The sequence below is a fragment of the Cavia porcellus genome, unplaced genomic scaffold (assembly GCF_034190915.1).
Source record: "Cavia porcellus strain 051 isolate PalLab524CR breed Dunkin Hartley unplaced genomic scaffold, mCavPor4.1 scaffold_6, whole genome shotgun sequence".
NCBI classification, from domain to species: Eukaryota; Metazoa; Chordata; class Mammalia; order Rodentia; family Caviidae; genus Cavia; species Cavia porcellus.
The window spans coordinates 104267269-104284915 of NW_026947489.1; the positions used below are offsets into that span (position 1 = coordinate 104267269).

At 44.6% G+C, this 17647-nt stretch overlaps 1 pseudogene; it reads right to left on the reverse strand.

Annotated features, from left to right (window-relative positions):
* Positions 1–2163: 2163 nt before the first annotated feature.
* Positions 2164–14109, reverse strand: LOC100727098 (tripartite motif-containing protein 59-like; annotated as a pseudogene).
* Positions 14110–17647: the final 3538 nt, after the last annotated feature.

The window sequence follows — 17647 nt, forward strand, 5'->3', positions numbered from 1 at the left end:
AGTCATTATTTTATTTTTTGTTGCTGTCATTTTTGAGTTTTATACTTGTGTATTTCTCTGTTCTTCATTTCTTTCTTCAGCCTCCCAAGTGCTAGGATGACAGATGTGTGCTCCCACACCTGGCTTACAGTCATTATTTTAGAGACGGAAATGCCACAGGAGAAACTAAAGACTCAAAAACTGAATCCCAATCTAAAAGAAAGGCTCAAAGGAGAAGCAGTTCATGAGAGGAAATCAAGAGTTGTTTTTCGTTGTTGGTTTTTTTTGTTGTTGTTATTGTTATTTTGTTTTGAGACAAAATTTCACTGTGTGGCTCAGGATGGCCTTGAACTCACTTATGTAGTCCAGGATGGCCTCAAACTACAGTGATCCTCCCGCCTCAGCCTCCAGAGTGCTGGGATTACAGGCATGCACCACCACACCAGTGTTATTTAATTACTCCTATTCCAACCTTGTGAGTAGCTAAAACTACACATGCATGCCCCAGCACCCAGCTAAGAGGTTTGTCTTTTTTCTTTTTTTTTTTTTTTTTTTTTTTTGGTGTTTTTGAGAGAGGTCTTGCTATGCAGTTCAGACCGGGTTTGAGCTCATTTTGTAGCCCAGGCTGGTCTTGAACTCACAATCCTCCTACCTCAGCCTCCTGAGTACTGAGATCATAGATGTGCGCCACCATGCCCAGCTTAAGAGTTTTATTTCTAGTACACTAAATTTAAGATATTTATACACATGGATATAGAATTATAAAATTGGCATGTGGGACTGAGTATGGAAGACAGAATGACAACTAGGTTAGAAATAAAAATTTGGGGTCTGGGGGTTTAGCTCAGTGGCACAAGTACCTGCTTAGCAAGTGCAAAATCATGAGTTTGATCCTTGGTACAAAGAAGGAGAAGGAGGAGGAGGAGGAGGAAGAGGAGAAAGAAGGGAAGAAGAAGAGGAAGAAGAAGAAGAAAAAGGAGAAGAAGAGGAGGAAGAAGAAAACTTTAGAAGTGGAGCTGGGTGCACTGATGCAGGGCTATAATCCAGAATGCTGAGATAATTCACGTGCTTTAGCCTGGCTTAAGAGTGCTGTCTGAAAAGCAGTTTTGTCAAAAGCTGACCAAGGGGGCTGGGGGTTTAGCTCAGCGGCATAAGCGCCCGCCTTGCAAGCAGGCAGTCATGAGTTTGATCCCCCGTACTGATAAAAAAAGACAAAAAAAAAAAAAAAAAAAGCTGACTAAAAGTCAAATAAGGCCAGCACAAAGAAATGCACATTGGATCTGGCAATTTGGAGTGAAGGCTGAGTGTGGCACTCGGAAGGCTGAGGCAGGAACATTGCCACAGATGCAAGGCCAACCTGGACCACACAGTGAGTTCAAGGCTCTGTCTCAAACAAAAAGACCAAAGCAAAACCAAAACACATAGTGAGTTTAAGACCAGTCTGAACATAGTGACACCCTGTCTCAGCCACCTCTCAAAAAGAGATTGTCAGTGACATACATATCGTGGTTTCAGCAGTGGGTTAGGACAGAAGCCAGGAGTAAGGAGATTGAAATCTCCTTACACCTTTGCCCCATACACCAGCCATGACATTTAAAATATAAAAACAACCTTTTGAGGGGGGTCTCACTATGTAGTATACGCTGTCCTTGAACTCACTGTGAAGTCCAAAGAGGCCTCAAACTTGTGACCTTCCTGTTTTAGCCTTCTGAATGCTAGGATTACAGGAAGTTGCTATGACACCTAGTTTTAAAATGATTTTTTTTTTTAAAAGAAAGGGACTTTTTAACTGGGTGTGGTGGCTCATACCTGTAATTCCAAGAAGCTGAAGCAGGAGGATCACCATGAGTTTGAGCCTGGGCTACATAGTGATTTTAAGGACAGCCTGAACTATAAAATAAAGCAAGACGCTATCTCTAAATAAATAAATAAATAAAAACTGACTTTTTAAAAAAAAAGAGCTGTATTATTCTTAATCGGTACCAGGAATCAAACTCACAACCACATGCTTGCAAAGCAGGTGCTTATGCCGCTGAGCTAAATCCCCAGCCCCAAGAGCTGGATTCTTACAAATCCTCCATGAACCAGAAATGGGCCAAAAACATGATAAAAAGGTGGAGCTAAAGTCTCAGACTCTATGAGCTCTGAGTCTGGAAGTTGGGTACTGGCAGCTGAGTGAAAGGTTCAGCCCCTGCAGCGGCCCAGGGCTCTGCACACCAGGGAAGCTGAAGCCACAGCTTGGTCCCTGAGCTCACCTTGAGCAGCCTATGAAGAAAAGAGACCAGAAAGAGATCAAAGAGTGCCAGTCTGTGAACCACAGCTTTCTTACAGATTAAAGAAGTGAGAACCAGACAACACCTTGCTACCAGATCTGTCCAGCTGTCAGGCTCACCAGACTAGACCCACCACATTCCGCATAACCAGAGGAAGATAATCGGATTCTAAACCCTGGCTCCAGTTTGAGGCCCAAAAGCCAGACAGAGGCATCCTGGGAAGGAGGAGGAGAAAGTGAGAAAGAGAGAAACTAAACAAATACTTTCTCATGCAGAAAAGAACACTGATAAACCCAGCTTTTTTGGAGTATGATGTAGGATGGCAAGTTCAAGGACAGCCTGGCAAGGTAGCAAGATGTTGTCTCAAAATAAAAGAAAAGCTAGACATGGTGGGGTATTCCTGTGATCCTAGCACGCTGAGAGACTGAGGCAAAATGACCACAAGTTTGAGACTAGCCTGGGCAATTTAGCAAGAACTAATAAAAAGTAAAAAGGCTGGGCATTGGGAATGCTTGTAATCCCAGCACTCAGGAGACTGAGGCAGGAGAACTGTTACAAGTTCGAGACCAGCCTGGGTTACAAAGTGAGCTCAAGGCTGCCTGAACTACACAGTGAGATCCTGTCTCAAAAAGTCAAAAAAAAGGGGCTGGGGATTTAGCTCAGCGGCATAAGCACCTGCCTTGCAAGCAAGCAGTCGTGAGTTCCATCCCTGGTACCGATAAAAACAAAAAAGACAAAAAAAAAAAAAAAAAAAAAGGCCAGGCATGGTGGCTCAGGCCTATAATCCCAGCACTCAGGAGGTTGAGGCAGGAGGATCATTGTGAGTTCAAGACCAGCCTTGGCTACAAAGTTAACTCAAGGCCAGCCTTAACTGCATAGAGACATCCTATCTCAAAAAAAAAATAAATAAATAAATAAAAAATAAAAAAAGAAATAAGTGCTTGTGTCAAAAAGAAAGAAAGAAAGAAAAAGAAATTAACCAGTATCCAGGCATTATGGCACCGCCTGTAATCCCAACATGTGAGATACTGAGGCAAGAGTATCATGAATTCATAATAGATTCAAAGCCATCCTCAAAGAGCAAAAGTAGATACAAATAAAGAAGTTATTTAACCAGAAATTTCCCCTGGGATTTTGTAAGAATATGAAATGGCTTGTTGTTGTTGATTGGGTTTTTTGGTTTTTTTTTTTTTTTTTTTTTGAGGCAGCATCTCACTGTAGTGCAGGCTGGGTTCAAACTCACTTATGTAGCCCAGGCTGGCCTTGAACACACAGTGATCTTCCTGTGTCAGCCTCCAATTGCTGGGATTACAGGTGTGTACCACCACACCCCATAAGAATACAAAAGGTTTTGGACTGGGGCTATAGCTCAGTGGCACAGCGCCTGCCTGGCAAGCACGAGGTTCTGAGTTCAATTCTTGGTTTTAAAAAATTTATGTATAAAAGATTTTGGTGTGTTGAAGATGTTCAGAAAGAAACATATAACTTCCATTTCAAAACGGAATTTTTTTTTTTTTTTTTTTTTTTTGTCTTTTTGAGGCAAGGTCTTGCTGTGCAGTTCAGGCTGGCCTTGAGCTCACTTTGTAGCCCAGGCTGGTCTCGAACTCACAACGATCCTCCTGCCTCAGCCTCCCGAGTGCTGGGATTACAGGCATGAGCCACCACGCCCGGCTTCAAAATGGAATTTCTAAGCAAAAATAGGAAGAAATGAAAATATGAAAAAAAAAAAAAACAAGAAATTCTTGAAATACAAAATGCTTGAATTAAAATTTAAAATGCCATCAAGAGGAAACACTAGATTGAATACCCTCAAAAGGTGAATTCGATTCTACAGTGAAAACTTCTGAACTGGAATATAAAAAAACAAAAATTAAAAATTGTAATTCTGCCTAGTGTAGTGATACACATCTATAATCCCAGTACTCAAGAGGCTGAGGCAGAAATATTGCCAAAAATTTGAGGCCAGTCTAAACTACCTAGTAAATTCAAGGCCAGCCTGAACTATAAAGTAAGACACAATCTCAAAAACAAAAACAGTAACAATACCAATAAAAAAAGATCAAAAAGTTGCAAGTCTGAGCTGGGGAATAAGTTTAGTGGTAGAGCAATTACCTAGCACGCTCAGGGCCTTAGATTCCCTCCCCAGAATCACAAAAATGAACCAAAAAATCCAGCTGTGGTAGTGCATATTCATAATCCCATCACTGCCTTTGGCAGGCAGAGGCAAGCAGATAGCAAATTCAAACCCATCCTGGGCAATTTAGTGATTTAGCCAGACTTGAAACCTAGGGATGTAGCTCAGTGTAGGTTCAATTTCCAATACTACAGCAAAAAATAAGCAAACTAGGGCTGGGGTTACAGCTCAGTGGCACAGATCTGCACCATCACTGAACATGAAATAAGCTCTAACACATGGACTTCTTCACACTGTAACATCTGAAATCTGATACATATTATAATCAACCGGTGGAATGCATGCATAACTATTTTTAAGTGGTGGTGCTGGCGATTGAAAACAAGGCCTTTACACTGAGCTGCATCCTTAGCCTTTTTCTGTTTTTTATTTTGAGATAGGGTCTCACTGTATCATTAAGTTGCCCAGGATGGATTTCGAACTCATGATCCTCCCTGCTTCAGCCTCCTAGAGTGCAAGGATTATAGGTGTGGATCACCACACTCACCTTTAACTGTAAATATTCTTTTTAGCTTAGTTTTCCCTTTGAAATTTTAAAATTGTTTCTGTTATACTAAGATGCTAAAAAATTAAAATAATTGATTAAAAGATAATTAGCAAAAATAGTTAAAAGGATAGTTATTAGCAGTACTGTCATTCCGTACTGAGCTTGTCACCCTACTAACCAAGCACCAACCACATAGTTATAGATTAACTGACCACATCGTTATGCTGTTCTGTACACATCACCCTCCCAAGTAACCTGTGTGCTATGTCAACCTTTGTTCCCCCTTGTAAGAGACAAATGATATTGTGTCAACTATTGTTCCCTTTATGAGAGACAAATGTTCCTAGAATTGGCAGACCAAGGGCTATAAATTGGCTAAGTGCTCTCACTGCTTTAATTCTTTCAATATAAGGAGCATAGTCTTGATTAATCATCAACATCACAGAGCTGTTATTAAAATCAAAATTTTGTTTTTCTCTTCTATCAATATGCTCCTCAAAATACCAGAGAACAACTAACTTGTTTACCACCCTGTATCATTTCCTCTGAGAATGAGAATTTTGTTCTTCTAGCTTTTCAATAAGATGAGTAATATCTGTCAATTATGTGTCCGTTAACTGTTTCAGCAGTTTCTGAGATGTGTCTTTTTCTTTCAGACAGGGTCTTTGAAGGTCATCTATAGGATGACCATGATATTGACCTACAGTAAGGCAATGACCACAAACTAATTTTTTACGTGGTAGACAATAAAAATTTAATGGTTGCCTATAATATTCAGGGGGGAAAGCAACTAGATAGTCTTCTTGCTGGTAGTTTTCAGTAACAGCCCTTACTTCAAAATTAACAGGTAAAGATTCAATTGAAGCAAACCCAGTTGGAATGATTTCAATAATACTTCTGCAATTAGGACACTGAATGAAATTGTTACAGGCCTCTCTATATATAAATTACCAGATGCCTGAAGAACGTTTCCCAAACAACTGACACAAAATGTATAAGAGCATGGCAGTACATGAGGATCTTTAAAAATACTGTAACAAATGGAACAGGGTAACTGGCCCTCAAAACTGCATTTCTGCAAGGAAGTGGGCAACAAGGTAAAGCCTCTGCTCGGAAGTGGAGCGCCATCCCAAGATACAAAAGGCAGTGAATCCTTTCAAATTTTTGTCCAAGTTTTCTTGCCTTTTCTTCTCCTTTTCCTTTTTTTCTTTTTTCTTTCCAGTACTAGGGACTGAGCCCCAGGGCTTGCACACGCTAGGTAAGAGCTCTGCCGTCAGACACATCCCCAACACTTGAATTTTGTATCAACACAAGGTCTCACTAAGCAGCCCTGGCTTGCTCTGTGTCTTGCTGCTTTAAACGCAAACCTCGTAAGGACAGGAGCCTTCGCGGATTGGTCACTGTCTCCATGCTGGATTCCCAGCATGGCACAGCTACTGGTGCCGTGTGCGCATGCGCTTGACCCTATTTCCTGCCCAGCGTGTGTCACTTCCTGGAACACCATATTTGGTTTTATCCAGGATCTCTATAAAATCAGGGACCAAAGGACAGCACTGACTAAAGGGTAAACCTTGATGTGGTATTTGCTATTCAGCGAATACCCACTCCCTTTTGCAAAGAGCAAAAGAAACAAGGAGCTAGAAACCCAGTGAGTAGAGACTGGAGAAGGCTGGGGGGCTGGAGAGATGCGGGGGGAGGATTCAGGGCATCCAAGATGGAAAGTTCCCCTCTCCTGACCGTGGGTCCTCACTGAAGCGTGGAAGTGAGGTTTTCTCTTGAAAACGAGAGGCGAGCAGGCCGGGGAGGTTGAGAAGAGAGGACATAGGGCGTGGGAAAGACCAAGGAACGTCCCAAGGGAAATGGGAAGGGACCGTCCGACAGTCACTAAAAGTCCGTTAGAGTCTGTAATCTTGACACTAAATGAAAGCAGTCAGCTGGGTTGGCTGATTTTCCCTGCGCAGCACCCAGCTCCTTGACCGCAGTGCTGGGAAGTTGGGGTGCTGTAATCGAGGAGTGAGGTCCTTCGACAGCATCGGTCACCAACAAGTGGTGAGAAATGCACATCCTCAGGTCCCATCCCAGACTCCTGAGTCAGAAAATAGAAGTAAAGGCATGTGCAGCCTGGCTAACAGCAATGGAGTGGTGGGGCAAGGTATTAAAGTACAGCGATGGATGGCAATTTAGCTCAGCTGCATAAGCACCTACCTGGCCATCGCGAAGTCATGAGTTCGATCCCCGGTACCCGGTGCAAAAAAAAAAAAAAAAAAAAAAAAAAGTACAGCGATGTCCAAATCATCCTAGCTGGGTTACAAATCGCCACAGGCTTGCAGAAGAAAACAACGCCTTTTTACGGAATCCCAGTTCTGGAGGTCAGAGGTCCACAGCCAGTAAGGCTCAGGCGGGCGTGTGTTGGAGCCTCATGCTGCTGAAATCAGTGTGTCTGCGGGACTGCAGTCCTTTCTGGAGATCCTGGAGATAAACCTGCTTCTAAGCTGATTTGCTGTGTTAGCAGAATCCAGTCCCTGGTGGTTGTAGAGCTGAGGTTTCCTTGTTGACTATCAGTCAGGAGCTTCTAGGAGCAGCTGCTTTTTATTTTATTTTATTTTGAGCCCAGGCGGGGCTCAAACTTTCAAATTCTCCTGCCTCAACCTCCCAAGTGTGCTAGAATTATAGGTGTGCACCACCACACCAGGCTTCTAGAAGCTTTGCAAATCCTACCTTCCTAACCTTTGTATCTTCCAGCCACCATGCATGGAGCTCTGAAACCCTAGGGGTGGTCTTTCGTGCCACCCCTTAGATCACATCTCTGCTTTACTCCTTTACTGCATCTCCCCAACTCTAGCCAGAGAAAGCTGTTTGGTTTTATTTAAGAGCATAAGTGATTAGATTGGGCCACCTGGATAATCCAGCATAGTCCACCTATTTAAAGTCTATAACCTTTTTTTTAATAACCTTAATTACATCTCCAAAGTCCATTTTGCTGGCCAAGGTAATAGACTCCTGGTTTCCTAAGATTACGGTGTGGACTTCTTGGGGACCTTTATTCAGTGTCCCACAACATAGAGCAGTAGGAAGCAGGTGAGCTACAGAAGCAGAAGGTTTCAAAGGTGGTAAAGGTTTTGGTGGTGAGGTCCAGGTGTGTCCACAGGAAGGGCTGCAGAAGATGGGCTCAGTGGCTATAGGTGGATAAACAGAAATGTGTGTTAGGGCATCATCCCCTGACACTGGAATTGCTAACAGTCATCATGCAGCTGGAGTGGGGAAGAGAGGCTGTGAGCCAGAAGTTCCAGTTCTCATCAGAAGGCTTGAACCTCACTGAGTGGCAGTTACTAGGAGCTTTGTTACCAGGTGCGTCCTGGAGCCTGCTTTGCCCATCCTGACCCATTACCAGTGCATTAGTGCTAGCACTGTAGGCAGTGAGGAGCTAAAAGTGTCTGTGGTTGGGCATTGAAGTCCCTTCTCTGTACTTGGTAAGTGCTCTACCACTGAGCCACACTTCCAGCCTAGAGCTGTGTTTTATGCCGTGTGTGTGTGTGTGTGTGTGTGTGTGTGTGTGTTTTAAATTTTATTTGGAATGTAGTAAAAATTCAGCAGAACAAGACAGAACAAAGCCAACCAAGACAATGCAGTGACACTGGTACAGAACTTCACAGCAGGATACTGGGATAGTAGTAATAGATACTATAGTACATCTTGTTATCTTCACAATAGTTGTCCAGTCAATTAGGTATAGTGAAATCAAACCAATAACAGAACATTATAAAAGCAATTGAAGGAGAATATTGAATAGAGCAAAACCATCAAAACAGATATAATAGTGAAAATAACCTTTGCCTTCAAACAGATGATAGAAGTAAATCCCCATTATTTGCTATATTGCTATATCTCAAGAGATATTGAAACCTCTGTCTTCAGCTGCTGACGGTGGATGGGGTGGTGTTGGGGAGATGTTTGATTCTCAGCCCAAGCGCTGGTGGGCTTATGGGAACAGCTGACTGGTTCATTTCCTGGCCCGCGCCAAGGGCGCTGAGAGGGCGGGCAAATGCGTGGGTTTTTTATTTATTTATTTATTTTTAATTGGTACTGGGGATCGAACTCATGACTGCCTGCTTGCAAGGCAGGTACTTATGCCGCTGAGCTAAATCCCCAGCCCTGTGTGCTTGTTTTAAACAAGCTCTTGTCATATAGCCCCAGCTGGCCTCCACCTAGGAGCAATCCTACTGCCTCGGCTTCCCAATTACTAGGCTTATAGATGTGCACGTCACACCCACCTATATTTTGAAATAGTGATCCATCTTGGGTAATTAAACTGGAAAATCAAGGAGCATGCAGGAACGGACAGTTTGAAAGGATCCATTTAAAGGGATCTCTGATATTCCTGTGCTCTTGCCTCTGTCCACACGATGGCTGCTGTCCATTCCCATCACCTCTTTCACAACCTGTTTCTCTTTACAAAAGCAAGGTGTATCTCTCACCGATGCTGAATTTTACGTTGCAGATCTACCAAAGATGGGGCCCAGGGGAAATATATAGAAAGATATAGAGAGAGACATATAGAGATAGCTATATATATATTTTTGGTCCTGGAGAGTGAACTCATAACCTCGCACTTCACAGGCAGGAACTTACACCACTGAGCTGAATCCGTGGCCCAGGGGCCGGGGATACAGCTCAGTAGCACAGAACTTGCCTGGCAAGTGGAAGGTCCTGAGTTTGATTCCTAGAACAAACAAACAAAAAAACCAAAGACATTTTTAAAAATCCTCTCTCTAACTAGCCAGGCGTGGTGGCTCACGCCTATAATCCCAGCACTCGGGAGGCTGAGGCAGGAGAATTGTTTGGAGTTCGACCAGCCTGGGCTCAAGGCCAGCCTGAACTGCCTAAGGAGACCCTGTCTCAAAAAAAAAAAAAAAAAAAAAAAATCCTCTCTCTAAGCAGGGCACTATATTTAGTAGGCTTCACACCTTTTCCTGTCTTGTATTGCTGTTGAGTTTGAATCACCACACTGAAGACTGGGTGGCTTGACGCATGTCTTGACCCTGGCTGTCTTACAGAGTGAGACTGAGAAAGAATGGCCAGCTTTATTCCTTCCTCCAACTCCAGACTGCTGTGACGCAGTGCATTGTTGGAGAGATGGGACGGAGGAGAGCAGAACAAAGACTGGTAGGAAATGCTGAGTCCAGTGTTCCTTATCATCCAGAGACCACCCCGGCCAGGGCTCTCTGCTCATCTAGATGTTTAATTGTGAACTGGAATGCAGACCAGAGATGTGGAGGCTCAGTTTGTTTACTGACATTTGACAAGTGAAGGCTGATGGGCTGATCCATTACGCGATAGGGCGGATCACCAGTTTGGTTGTTTGGCTCACATCTTCCTACACAGAGAATTCTGCAGCTCAAGATTTTGACAAATTATAATTTAATCCCATAGTAAGATAAAGCATTTTAGTCTCAAAAATGTACACAGACAAGGCATATTAAAACTAATATTTTTATGTTTCCATTTCTGAGTATATTGGACTAAGGAAGCTGTTGCTATGAAGTAGTCCTAATGTTTTAAATCTTGGTCAGACCTTTCTTGATGTGCTTTCCAGAAACTGATGAAACAGTCTAAGCCAACAAATAATTTTGAAAATGAAGTTGTTTTGAACAAAACTGAAAGTGATATATTATCAGTTGATAAGCTATTCAAGTGAACTTTTTTAAAAAATTAACTTTTGGGGGCTGGGGATTTAGCTCAGCGGCATAAGCACTTGCTTGCATGTGTGTGGGTCATGAGTTTGATCCCTGGTACCCATGAAAAAGAAAAGGACAAAAAAAAATTAACTTTTGATAATAGTCTGCTGTGATTTGTTTGTTTGTTTGTTTTGTTTCTAGGACTAGAATTCTTTTTAAGCCTAGAACAGTCCCACCAAGCTACACCAGCACTGCCACTTTTTTAGTTTTTAATTTTGAGACAGGATCTTGGTAAGTCACTAAGTTTACCAGGCTGGGTTTGAACTTGGGGTCCTCCTGCCTCAACCTTCCCATAGTGCTAGGATTACAGGTGTGTGCCACTATACCTGGCTATTGCTGAATTCAGTTAACAGCAAGAGTGAGACTAGAAAGTAGGAGACCGAGCCGGGCGTGGTGGCTCATGCCTGTAATCCCCGCACTCAAGAGGCTGAGGTGGGAGGATCCTTGTGAGTTCAAGACCAGCCTGGGCTACAAAGTGAGCACAAGGCCAGCCTGAACTGCATAGCGAGACCCCATCTCAAAAAAGACAAGAAAAGAAAGTAGGAGACCAATCTGGAATTTTTGCTATAATGCGTTCATTTTTCTTTTGTCTTTTTTGGGGGAGAGGTGCAGGTGCTGAGGGTTGAGTCTCTCTGAGCTGCACTTGCAGCCCGGCTATTTGTGACAGGCACTGGTCCTGGCTCCGGCTGTAAACAGTAACCATGCCCTGCTTTCACAGTGTTTCCAGACCAGGAGAAAGCAGTGAGGCTCAAACCCAAGCAACAGCCTGCAGGGCAGAGGTGGGGGAGACCAGTGTTTTCTGGTTTATTTAAGCAACTCTGTACTCACCAGGCCTACCCTGAACTAAGCACCATCTGAGTCATTCATTTTCTGAGGCTGAAACCAAGACACTGTTTTGTTTCATTTTATAAGATCAGAAGTAACCTGGCTCAGTCTGGAGGCCAGGAGTGTCAGAGCCAGGCCCTAGTATTTGCTCTTTGCCTGGCCAGAGCCTTCACAGCATCCTATTGTGGTGGTAAGTGCCTCATAGTAAGATGATGCCTAAGCTGCTGGCTTATTCCACCCTAAAGCCACTGCTGCCAGAAGAAGCTAATTCACCCTTCCTAAGAGTTGGCAGAGGCCACGCTGGGCCTGTAACAAAAGGCCAGTTTGCCTTTCCTGTGAGCCAACTGGCGTGAGGGCTGACAAGAGCACCACCCTAACACGCACCCAGTCCCCCATGAGCAACCCACTGATCTGGAGGATGGGCTGAGGTGCCCAAACAACTTACACTTTTATTGACTTTGCAGACCTAAGGCTGGTATTCTGAGCATCTAGTAAGAGGATAACAATATGCAATATAGCAAATAAGGGGCATTTCCTTCTCTTGTTTTTGAAATCCAGCACTGTTTGTACTGTTTTGTTCTGTTTTATTGTTTTATTTTATTCAGTGTTCTCTTTTGGTTGGTTTTATTCTATTCTGTTTTGTTCCATTTTATTATATCTGATGGTATGGGCAGCTATTTTGAAGAAAACAAGAAACATTATGGTAGCCATTGTTAATTTCTTATTATCTTGTTTTGAAGTCTGGTAGCACTTTCATTGTTCTGTTCTGATTGACTTTATTCTGTTTTGTTTGGTTTTATTCTCTTTAAAATAAAATTAAATAAATAAATAAATGAGTAAATGAAGCCAGTGCTGCCAGTGCAGGCCACACCCTCTGACCTCACCTGAAGTCTAATCACTGGCCTTTGAACCCACCAGTATATGATCTTGGGGACACATTCAAAGTATTACAGGCAGCCGAGTTAGATAACAAAATAAGTCAGAGCTGGCCTAGGCTCTCAAGATGTCAATGAAAAATAAAGACATCAGAATTGTGGCTGGAGGCGCATCTGAAGAAGGCCAGGCCTCAAGACAGAGATGCAATGGCCAGGCCTACACTGCTTCTCTAACAGCAAAGACTTGAAATGGTCCTGTGATTGGCATCATCTGATCCAGTAAAGTCCAGATAGGTATCAGTCATCCAGGACCCATCCCTTCCCCAAAATTCTTTTGTTCTTTCCATGCACCCTTGTTATGGGCCTCACTTCCCGACTGGATCAGCATTAGCTAGGCAGCTATAGCCTATTGTAATCTTATTTTACTCTGTCTCACACTGTACTCATGTTGTGACTGTTGTATAAATCACTCCTGACAAAGGGCCCTGGTGCTCACTCATTTGGAACCCCTCCTGGAAATCCAGGAGCTATTCTTCTTCCTCTTATTTCCAATAAAACTCTAATTTTGTCCTTTAGTATGCAACTTCTGCAGATTGGGAGTTGATCATAGCTCTCCTATATCAAAACCATCCCACCCTTTGTCTCAGTGTTTGTAGAGACCTGCATATTTGAAACCCTCGTGGTTAATTCAGAGGAAGTTCAGGGTTTGGTTGGTTTGGGTTTTTTGTTTGTTTGGTTTTGTTTTTTGAGATAAGATCTCATTATGTAATTCAGGATGGCCTCAAATTTGCAGCAATCATCCTGCCTCAGCCTCCCTAGTGCTGGCTTGTGCCCCAATACCTGCCTAGTAAAACCTTTAATTGACCTAACTTGTGAGTCTTCCTGGTACCCTCCAACCATCTGACACACCCTGTCCAAGACCTGGGTTCACCCCATTGGTGGGGAATGAAGGGCAGATTGAGCTGGGCTGCTGAGCACTTCCCCTTCCCACTTTGGACACATGGGGCTCCTCCTCTCACACACCTGGATATTTTGCCCCTTCTCACAGTTACTTTGGACACAACCTGTAATTTCAACACTCAGGAGGCTGAAGCAGGAGGCTGCTATGAGTTTGAGGCTAGAATGGGCCTGGGCAGTAAACTCAAGGCCAACCTGGACTACACAGCAAGACCTCATCTCAAAAAGCAAAAATCCCATCTTCACAGACCTCTCCAAAGTCAATTTTGACTGCCCTAAATTTCAAACTCATATTCCAAATGCTACTTCATTTATTCACTGGCTCTCAGATAGGCATCTGTCTTCCATTTAACTAAGCTCTCCAAAGCTAAATTCCTAATCCCCTATCTCCCTCCACAAAACTCAAATTAATAAATGGCATGCTGGCAGGCTGAGGCAGAAAGATCAGAAGTTCGAGTCCAGCCTGGACAGTTTAGAGAGACCCTATCATAAATTTAAAAAAATAAAAAACTGGGCTGGGGATGCAGCTTAGTACGAAGGTCTTGTGTTCAATCCCCAGTACCACCCACAAAAATGAACCAACAACAACAAAAACTCTCAAAAAACTCAAGAGCAGTTCCATTCTAGGTAAACCTAGAAGTCATTTTTGATCCTTCCTTTCAAAACTTCCTATTCATACCACTCACAGATCCTGCTGTTCCCTCAGGCCTAGCCCCAGGCCACCTGTCCCATCTTCACTCTGTACCTGCTGCAAAGCTTGCAGCACCTGTGCCTGGATCACCATGGCAACCTCCCAAGGCAGCCCGCTCCTGCCATAACCAAGTGAATTCTTTCTTTCTTTCTTTCTTTCTTTCTTTTTTTTTTTTTTTTTTTTTTTTTGAGACAAGGCTTTGCTGTGTACTTCAGACTGGTCTTAAACTCATTATATAGCCCAGGCTGGCCTTGAACACACAGTGATTCTCCTGCCTCAGCCTCCTGAGTGCTAGGATGAAGGCATGCACCACTACACCTGGTTTGCAAATCAGTTCTTTCAAGCGTCAAGTCAAAGCATCTCATTGCTCCACACAACCCTTGTTTTCCTTCTCCTTCTTCCTCTTCCTCCTCCCCATCCTTCCCTCTCCTACTTCATCTGCATTTGGTACTGTGGATTGAACCCAGGGCCTTCACACCAAACTAAGTCCTCAACCTTCCCTTTTTTGAAGCAGCATCTTTCTGAGGTGTCCAGATTGGCCTTCAATTTTCAATCCTCCTGCCTCAGCCTCTGGGAAGACAGGGATTACAGGTGTGTACCTCTGGTCACAGCTACTCTCAGAAGCCTTTTAGTGGCTTCTGTCTTCATCTGAGAACAGAAGCCAGATCGCCCCTGCACACGTGCCTCTCCTTAAAGTCTGGGCCCCTGCAGCCATGCAGGTCTCCCCCTCCTGCCAGCAGCCCCCATGCAGGAGCCTATCCCTGTGTTCCCCCCACCCAGCAAACACTGCGCCAGGCTTGCAAAGGGCCCTTCCCTTCCTCCTCACATAGGCCTCAGCAGAAGTTGTCTTCCCAGAAGGCATTCCAGAGCAAAGTTCATTCAGTCCCCCTGACCCGAGAGTCCCTGCTGCAGCAGGCACAATGTCTTGTTCACTTCTGGATCCTTGGCACTTGGGCCAGTGCCTGGCACATAACTGACACTCACTAAATCCTCGCTGAAGGAATTCGTGAAGCTGGAGAACTCACCTGACACCAGAAACTGCCCTGGAAAAAGAAGGCTTCCCTGCAAACTCTGAACACACAATTCATGACACACTATCACCACCATACACATGTGCAAGCATATACGCACGTGTATACAAACACACACATACACACCTGGAGCCCATGCAAAGACACAACCAAGGGAAATGATGCAGTGTGCCTTCCTATAGGGTAGAAAACATAGGCACACACCGGTAATCCCAGTACTCCGGGAGGCTGACGCACGAGGAGCACATGTTCTGTCTCTGAGTGAGCAATTTAGTGACTTACCAAAATTTTAAAAAGGTTTGGGGATGCACCTCAGTGGAAAGGCCTTGGGTTCAATTCCTAGCCATCCAAAAAGAAAAGTATACAGCCAGCCCCTAAAAACAGCCAAATGCTTAGACGTCTTATAGAAATAAATGAATTGTAAAAAGACCCCTCTTGTTATACAGCTACTGAACTGCTGGAATCACAGCAATGCAAAGTGTGCACAGAAAAACTGGTCTTAAAAACAAAAGTAGTACTGCATAAGGTCTCACACACCTATAATCCCAGCACTCAGGAGGCTGAGGCAGGAAGAGCGATGCACACGCAAGGCCAGCCTGGACTACACAGAGACCCTGTCTCAAAACAAGCAAAAAACTACCAGAGAAATTCTGCTAACTTGTTAGGCCTACCAATGAAATTACAAGTGGCTTTGTAATCTTTTTGTTCCTGTTATTATTGTTCACAATTAAAACAAGACCTTGTATTTTTTTTCCATAAAAGGAACACAGTTTAGCTCTGTCCACACACCAGCAGAGGAAAATCCCAACCAGTGAAGTCAGCATGGAGTTCTGCTAGGGACTCTTGCCCAGGCGGGGAAGGGTCAGACCAGGCCCAGCGGAGCCGCTGGGAGGGAGGCCGAAACCTGGTGGTCAGTGAGGCATGGAGGGTTTGCATGAGTAATGGGGGAAAACCCACCAGAGAGTTATTTCTGTCTCCACCAGAGAAATGCAGAAGTACATCTGCAGCACCTAACTTGGCTTTAAAAGGAAACCAACGATGCCCTGGAGTTTTTGTGGGGCAGGAAGTGCTGGGCTTTCTGTAAGGAGTGAGGTCAAGTTTGGCTTTAGCTGCCCTTTCAGAAGAACCAAACACTCGACTAGGTGGCCCAATTGCAGGGTGCCAGTTGGGCTCAGCATTAGGGAGAGTTTTGAACCCATAAACCCGCTAGCATGGGTTATAGACCAGCATTACCTATGCAAGCTAAGGCTGTGAACTCTTTGGCAGTCGTAAAAGTTATTAGACCCTCTTTCCAGAGAAACTGCACATCAGCACAAAAAGATGAGGCAGTTTCAGCCAGGGATGATGGCACGAGCCTGTAATCCCAGCACTCGGGAGGCTGAGGCTGGAGGAGTTTAGGGAAGAGCGTGAGGCCAGTTGGGCCATCCTGAATCACATGGGCTGGGGTGGGGCTCCTGCTCAGGGCCAATGAGCATATTAAAGTGTGGTGAAGCTCTATAGCAAACCTGTCTTCCTAGTGCTGGAGAACGCCCTTGCCAGGATCCTGGGCCCTGGCCGGGCCTTTGGAGAAGGGTGTTTTGTTTGTGTAGTGCTGGGAACTGGACTCAGGGCCTTCGATTGTGGTATTGCGCTACATCTCAGCCTTTTCACTTTTCTTTCTTTTTCTTTGTTATATTGATTGTCCCAGGCTTTTCACTTTTGTTTCTTTTTCGTTGAAAGTCTCTCCCCCCCCCTACTGGAGATTGAACTCACGACCTCAGGCTTGCAAAGCAGTCACTTAGGCTGCTGAGCCAAATCCCCAGCCCCTTTTCTTCTTTTTCTTTCTTTCTTCCTTCGGTGAGATAGGGTCTAAACCACTAAACTGCGCAGGTTGGGCTCCAGATTGCAATTCTCCTTCCTCAGGCCCCCCAGAGTCCTGGGATTACAGGCATGTGTAACCACAGGGCTCACTTGAACATTTTTTTCCCCAAACAAAAAGCAAATGCTGTCAGGCACGATGGTTTATGCCTGTAATCCCAGCATTTGGGAGGCTGAGGCAGGAGGATCGCTGCGAGTTCGAGACCAGCCTTGGCTACGAAGCGAGCTCAAAGCCGGCCTAAACTGCATAGAGAGACCCTGTTTCTTTTTCTTTCTTTCTTTCTTTTTTTTTTTTTTTTAACCCCATCTATTCTTTGGGAAGAGAGACCCTGTTTCAAAAAGACAAAAAAAAAAAAAAAAAAAAAAAAAAAAGCAGATGCTGCCGCCGCTGGTCGCTTCACTTGTATTTAAGTTTTATTTCCCGCTGATGACCGGGATTTCCAGACAGGAATTGTCAGTGCCTGCCCATACTGCCACCACCGTGATTCTGGGGCCACGTGCAGCCGCTTTGTCGCTCAGGCGAGCGCCCGGGTGGAGCCAGCAAGACCAAACCTGGGTGCCCCCTCCCTGCATCGCGGCTATCCCCGGACTGGCCTGGCTACGAGCGCCCCCTGCTGGGCGCCACCCGCACGCCGGGATCAGGCGCTCCCAACCTGAGCGCGTTGGGCGGTGCGACTGCGTCTCCTGAAGTGGCCGGTAGGTGGCGGGGCTGGGGCATCCTGGTGTCCCCAGGACCGCGCTCC